Genomic DNA, 7,995 nt, shown 5'->3' with positions numbered 1-7,995 from the left:
CGCGCTAAGAGTGTCAGAAATGAAGACTTTAAGAAGCATATCTGGCAAGACTCTATGAGATTGAATAAGCAACACCAGGATAAGGGAAATATGCAAGATCAAATATGTCGTTATGTGGGAAAAGTAACGAAGGAGACAATGGTATGCGCGATGAATGGATCTATTAAGACTCCCCCACATTGCACAGCATGGTCCATCCTAAGACTCCCGGGCAGACCACCAAAGAGGTAGATTAACAGCTAGGAATCGACATCACACATCACAGGAGGCTAATCCCCATTAAAATAGGCCAAAAGACCTACACCAAGAAGAAGAAGAAAAACAAGGACTCCAGATTTGTATTTACATATGAATTAACTATTTTATTTATTGTTTCGGCATTAACTTTGTGGTAAGACATGTTACAATGATTAAAGAAAACACTTGTTTTTTACCACTTGAGTTTTATTATAGACTACATGTTTCAGAAGTTAAACTTCCATCATTCAGGTCTGTATAGTAATGTTATTATACAGACCTGAATGATGGAAGTTTAACTTCTGAAACATGTAGTCTTTAATAAAACTCAAGTGGTAAAAAACAAGTGTTTTCTTTAATCATTGAATTAACTATCAAAAAGTATGAACAAATAACGAAATGAACAAATTAATCGAGAATAAGTATGAAGTAAGACCATATGTTGATATTCCAATGGATTATATACTTTACGAGTATATACTTTAAAAGCTGTTAACACATTGTTTGCGGCGTCCACATTCATTGTATCATTAATAATAATCCCTAATTATATTATTAAAATTTATTTCCACATTACAGTGTTTAAATATTTTCATAGAATCTATTATTTTATAGAGATGTACCAAAGCACTAACTAGTTTGTCAATAATAGTCCATTTTCAATTTTCAACAAATTTGTAAGAAAATTACACAAGAAAAAAAACTGTCATGAAGTCGTTAACATATCGCTCACTCCTTTCAAGAACGTCATAAATCAAAAAACTTGATTTTTCAGGAGAATGTTTAAAGTTTAAAAATAAAATGCAATGTATTTAAAATACATATCAAGCCACTTATGAAACTTATTACTGTACAACAGATCTTTTGAGGTAAAACCTGAAGATTTTTTCTCCATTTGAAAAATATTTTGTATATTTCAAAAAAATAATTAAACAATACCTTTTCTTCAAAATGCAAAAATAACACTTTCTGCCCTGTAGCGGGTAAATATAAAGTTAAAAATATGCCATTTTTACTGGGATTTGGTACATTTTCTGGGCATTCTGGGAAAACATGCACAACTGAAAATTGTCGATTTTTGATTTATGACGTTCTTGAAAGGAGTGAGCGATATAAACTCTTCATCGCTAACCCATTCCATTATTTAGCTTTTGCAACTAATTAAAAATATGTAGAAGGAACTACAACACATATGGAAGTGTTCTACTTCTATATTTATTGTGAACCATTGGGATTATCAGCCTTTCACTGTAGGTCAAGAAGGTAACATAATCGTGCACTAAAGGTACTGAAGCGGAGGGTTGATTACCTTTTCTTCGTGTGTTAACGATCAAGATAACACTATGTTCATATGATGCAGTGCCGTATACACCATCGGGTGCGGATAAGGGTTGAAAGAAGAAAAGGTACTTTAATATCTCTAACTATAGGATGACTGGAAAGATACGGAAGAGGCTTATATCCAGCAGTGGAGGACAGAGGGCTCATGAAGAGAAAGAAGAAGATAGGATCACTCAAATGCTAAGAATATCACTGTAAAATATCAAAAGGAATCAAACCCGAGACCACTTAGTAAGTAGTTGGTACAAATACACTAACTTCTACATTATAAAACAGACAGTACATAAAAAGAAATTTCTATACAGACACTGTTTCTGTTGTGTTTATAAATACCTACACACGGACTTGATATTTCTTAAATTGGAATAATTAATTATCAAATATAGACCCAGTACAGACTGATCAATGTTTTATATTCAACTGATAATTGTTATATAATTTCTATAACATATAACCGTGATTAAAGTACAGATTAAATTTTCAATGCGAAAGGCTTAGTAAAAGGATTAACACAAGAACAACTAGATATGCTTAAAATATTTTTGGATTTGGCATTAACTTTGTGGAATCACTTGATGATTTAATTATAATAATTAATAAATAAAAAAACTTGTATCAGACCACTTCTAAGGTAATTATTGTAAACATGACTAGTTTCGAGAACTACAGGTGTTCTCATCGACAGGTAAAAATAAAAATTGAATCTAGTCATATTTCTTATTCTAACCCTTATCCACACCTAATGGTGCATAGGGCACTGCATTGTATTGACGCAGTGTTATCTTGATCGTTACTTACATGAAGGCAAGATGATCACTCCTGCGCTTCAGGGACCTTCAGGGAAATTATAAAACTTACCCCACTAACAGGTTTACTATATATATATATATATATATATATATATATATATATATATATATATATATATATATATATATATATATATATATATATAATTTTTATTTATAACCCTTATCCGCACCTAATGGTGCATAGGGCACTGAATCAAATTGATCTTGATCATTACTTACATGAAGGCAAGGTGATCACTCTTGCGCTTCAGGAACCAGTCCAGGGTAATATTAAATAAATATTAGAGTGTAAAATCACTAATATTTATTTTCACTCCCCCCAGGGAATCGAACCCGGGACCTTCAGCACGGTAGCTAAACACGCTAACCATTACACTACGGAGGCGGACATTATTACATTAATCAATTCAAAAGTGGTTTAATATTTTGATTTATTTCTATATTTATTTATTGGTACAAACGCCTGAAAGGCCTTTACATGAACAATATTCTTCTTCTTCTCTTTGTAGATCCTAAGGATCTGTTTGTGCCTCCGCATGTCGCTCTTGGAATGCTGACTCCCAGCTGTCTTTCCACCTTTTTGGAGGTCTGCCTGGGGGTCTGCGTCCTTCAGGGTTTCTTTGAAGGGATATACGTGGAAGTCTGTCTTCTGACATTCTGTTTACATGGTCATTCCAGTATCGCCTTTGTTGTCGTCCCCACTTCACAATATCCTCCGTCTTATATGTACATGCTATGCACAAAATAATTTGACAATTACAGCAATAATAATTCTATTACAGCAATATAATGTAATGTAAGTATACATATTAAAGTACATGACATAAAATAAAATACATACTTAGAAGGGTAAAAAAAGTAAACATAAAAAATGGGTAAGGGCATTATGAGAATCGCACGCAAAGCCATTGATAGAATATAATATTCACATGTCATTTATATTTAGAGACATCAGACATTGCTGTTTGAAAGTGAAGTCAGTGTTGAATATATCCATATGATTTATAGTACTTTTTGCAAGAAATTGAATACTACGCTTATATTTAAATAGATATAATTGTTTGTAAATACAAAAAGGCATTATCAGAAGTTACATAAGTAATACGAACTTAATATGACCTCTTGATATTAACACTGATTATCCATCAGTATAGATACAGTTATATCATAAATAAAAAAACATACCTCTATAATGTTCAGATTTTATCCCTCAGTAAAGAAACAACCAAAATTATCTTCATCGTTTAATCCTTATCCTCACCCAATGGTGCATAGGGCACTGCATCATACTACGTAGTGTTATCTTGATTATTACTTACATGAAGGCGAGGTGATCACTCTTGTAAGCACTTCAAAGACCAATCCAGGGCAGTATTAAATAAATATTAGAGTGTAAAATCATTGATATTTATTTTCAACCTGCCCTGGGAATCGAACCGGAGACCTCTAGCACGGCAGCTAAACATGCTAACCGTTACACTATGGAAACGGACATAAAAACTAAGTCCCAAAAATAGTGTGTGCATGTTAATTCAACTAAAATAATGATATTAGACAAGATCAGTGTTGCCAATATTTACATATGAAATCAGCATGCCAATAACAGGGTATGTGGGGAGAGAGGGCAACACTCCTTTTTACCCTACATAAATTAAATTAAAAATAGTGACAATAAATATTAAAACTTTTTATTTTACAATATTTTTAAAAAACTATTTATTTTACTATATTATTTACATATTATTTTATTTATTAACTACATATACATATCTCAAATAGAGACCAATCATTTTTTATGTGCTAGGAATATGGAAGTCTGGGCATTCACGGGGCTCATCACCTGGCATTGACTGACTTAAGTTTACATTCACCATTCTGCCAATTATTGGACATCCATATTACCTCAAATTTCAAAAACTTAACATATGCCGTATTGTAATGACCACATTACTATCTTAGTTACAAGAGGATTTCTGGTTCACAAATTTTTCAACAGATTGCCGCTCATTCTGTCAGTTCTATCTGATACTTCAATGTAATTGTTTATGCAACATTTTAAACAAAACTGTAACAAACATTCAACATTGTAACAAAACTGCATATTTATTATAAACAATATTCGAAAATTGACGCAATATAGATGTTCCATAATGGGTAGAATGATGTATATTCTTTTTCTTTCTTCTTCTATAGCCTTTTTCTTCCACTGCTGGATATACACCTCTTCTGTATTCTTTTATTTCCTTTAGTCTGTTACTTTTTGCAGCCAGTTTCTACCCCCCACAGCGGCTATGTTGTCAGACCATCTTTTTTGAGGTCTTCCGATACCTCTTTTATTCTCCCAAGGTCTCCATCTCAAAATTTTAAGAGTACACCTGTGGAGTCCTGTCTTGCAAAATATCCCCCCTCCATTGCCATTTGAGTCTTATTACGTGATCTATATCTGCTAGCTATTTTGATTCTGTTCCTAATTTCTTATTTTCTTATTTTATCTCTCAGGCTTAAACCAACTATGGATCTTTCCATGGATCAGTGTTTATTTTAAACACTTTTATTTTTGGTACCTATCTCCAATCGGTTTTGACAAGAACCTTGTTATCTTCTGGGATGGACATGAACTTATATTGTTTACCCACGCACTGGATATAAGTGTTTTTTGTCATTTGAGTCTCTCTGCTTTTTTTTGGGTCAGCTAAGGGGTCCATCTTGTAGGGTCACGTCTTGCGTGATCACTAGAGCCAGCAAATACAAGAGTGTAAGCTCTGTGAATGCCCAGACTTCCATATTTTCAGCATATAAAAGATGTTCCCTATCTGTTAAGGTAAGTTTTTCATTGGATCTCAAAAAACATAAGCGGTGTAGGAGCTAATCCAGGGGGTGATTTGAGCCCATTTGGGGAAATTGGACAGAAAAATTTTAAATTCAGAGGTAATGAATTTGCTGTTATCTTTTTCGTGAATGTAGTTTCCTGCTAAGCCAAAATCTACCATGGGAGCAGATAAAAGTACATCCTCAGTCACCTGGAAAAAAATAATATTTCTATTTTAGCATTTTTTGGTTGGTTGGAAAATATTCCTTCTTTGCAATAAGCATGCCAATGTACATATTTTTTTGTACATAAAGTTAAAAATAAATAAATAAACATTTCATAGGCAATTTTTAATTTATAGTATTTTAATAAATATAAGAGTGACCTCCTGGGAATTGAGCCCACGACCTCTAGCATGGTAGCCAAACACGCTAACGACTACAATACGTAGACAGACATATATTACTTATTCTCTCTCTTAGTCCTCATTACTGAGGGTTGTGACCCTTGTCTAAGCAATGACTCTTTTCCAGTCATCCCTTGACTGTGAGGTGCCTGCTGCTGCCTTAATATGATCGGCCCATCGTCTGGGGATCTTCCTCTCCCTCTCTTCCCCTCCAGGCTTCCAATCATAACCAGTCGTTCCAGGCTATTCTGATTGCTACGCGCAACGTGTCCAAAAAACTGAAGAATCCGTCGTGTACAGACATTGGACAGAGTCGAGCCTTCCAAGTGTAATTCCTGATGAAAAGACTGGTTGGTGCGTCTAGCTGTCAATGGAATTCGGAGCATGCGCATCCAATACCACATTTGAAAGTGTCAATTTTTCTCCTTTCAGCTTTTATGATCCATATTTCAGCAGCATAGAGAAAAATGAAGAGGACCAAACTCCTGACAAGCTTTATCTCTGTGTTGTTATTTTTTTATTACTAAGCATGCTGAAACAACTTACATTAAATGAAATTGCAAGGTGATAATTTTGTTTTGTTTCTCCTCTAACAATATGCAGAAAGTAGGTGGGCCGTCCTTTCCACATTCCCGAGGGCTTCACTTCAGTCGGCAGACTCCACCCAATCACTGTCATGTTATCTCTCGGAGAGAACGTCACAGTCAGCCTGCTGGGACCTGAACAAATTAGTTTCAATTTACTATAAATACCATAAGTCTCTTCTACTTATTCCTCATTACTGAGGGTTGTGACTCTTGTGGAAGCAATGACTCTTCTCCAGTTATCCCTTGACTGCGCTGCATGTAGGCCATCGTGTGGGGATCTTCCTATCATCCTCTCCCTCTCTTCTCTTTCAGGCTACCGATCACAACCAATAAGTGGCACTGTGAGTGACAAACACAGTTAAAAAAGTTATGATGTAAAATGGAATCCTAATATGCTTGCAGACCAATGATGGACACTAAAAAGGGATATTGTTTTGGCAAAATATAGTAAACTTTAAAAAAAACATTGTTATTTAGATTAACCCTTAGCACTCGAATGGCAAAAATATGTCGACATGGTAAATTCCCCAGTAAATCGTTTGGCGACTATATGTCGCCACTATGTACCGTTATGTTGTTTAAATAATAAGAGGCCAGGATACGTACTAACGCAGGTACAATTCTGTCCCGCCAGTTGCTCAAGGTCCTTGCTAGCATTAAGTCACTTAAAGTTTGTAAAAACTTTAGAAGATCAGTTGGTAGGGGACTTTGGCCGTCTACTCCTTAAACTGAGGTCCGCCTGGATGGAAAACTACATGTTTTGCGTATAGGATCAAAAAGAGACTGTGGTTTGCTCACGGAGGGACAAAAATTGGCAAAGGCATGAGACTTTGAGTTTTGTGACACTTGCCCTGGGGAGCCTAGGATTCATTTGGGCTATTGTTTTGTTAGAGACCATACATTGAAAGACTATAAAATGTTAAAATAGTAACCAATCGTCTTTATTTTTCTCAAAAAAAGCATTTAAAACACGTATCGAATGGTTTTATTGTTAATTTGCATGATACCCATTGAGTTGCTGGTATGTCATACAAAATAAGGCTCGAGTGCAAAGGGTTAAACAGTGTTACATGACAAAATTGGTTGTTGATAAAATTATCGACCTCTTCTGATTCTATTTGCACTGTAAGATTAAGTTAATGTAAATATAGTTTACCTTGAAAGTATAATCGAAGAGTGCATTGAGGTGGTTGTGGGATGCAGGAAATCCGATGGTCCACTGTTGTATTAACAGAGAAAGAAGGACCCGAAGAGGGAATCCAGCTGCTCGTGGGACTAAATGAATATACATAATATTATATTATTGCAACTTGATGATTCCATTATTATACATCATCAAACCCTTATCAGCACTCCAATGGTGCATATGGCACTGCATTATGTGAATGCATTATTATTATACATAGGTTCTTTTATAATATGAGACATATAGATGCTCTTGTTTTTATTATCTACTGTACAAAAATGTCTTTATTTCAATTCTTTAAATTTGTTTAAATTCTGTTCATGTTTCAATTATTGAATTATACTTTCAATAACACTATTTGTAGGTAGTGTTGGTATTAAAAAATTATAAAATATGTTATTTTAAATATAATTTTAAAAAATCTGCCTCCGTAATATACTAGTAAGTATGTTAGGTCTCGGGTTCGGTTCCCAGGGGGGTTAAAATAAATGTAAGGTATTTTCCACATTAACATCACCCTGGAATGATCTTTCTGCTTCAATTTGATACAGTGCCCCATGCACCGTTGGGTTCGGATAGGGGTCATTAAAAATTGTCCCAACTGCGTTCCCGAATCT

The sequence above is a fragment of the Brachycentrus maculatus genome, unplaced genomic scaffold, assembly GCF_059751285.1.
Source record: "Brachycentrus maculatus isolate JH-2025_06_01 unplaced genomic scaffold, ASM5975128v1 h1tg000286l, whole genome shotgun sequence".
NCBI classification, from domain to species: Eukaryota; Metazoa; Arthropoda; class Insecta; order Trichoptera; family Brachycentridae; genus Brachycentrus; species Brachycentrus maculatus.
This window is presented reverse-complemented; position numbering follows the sequence as displayed.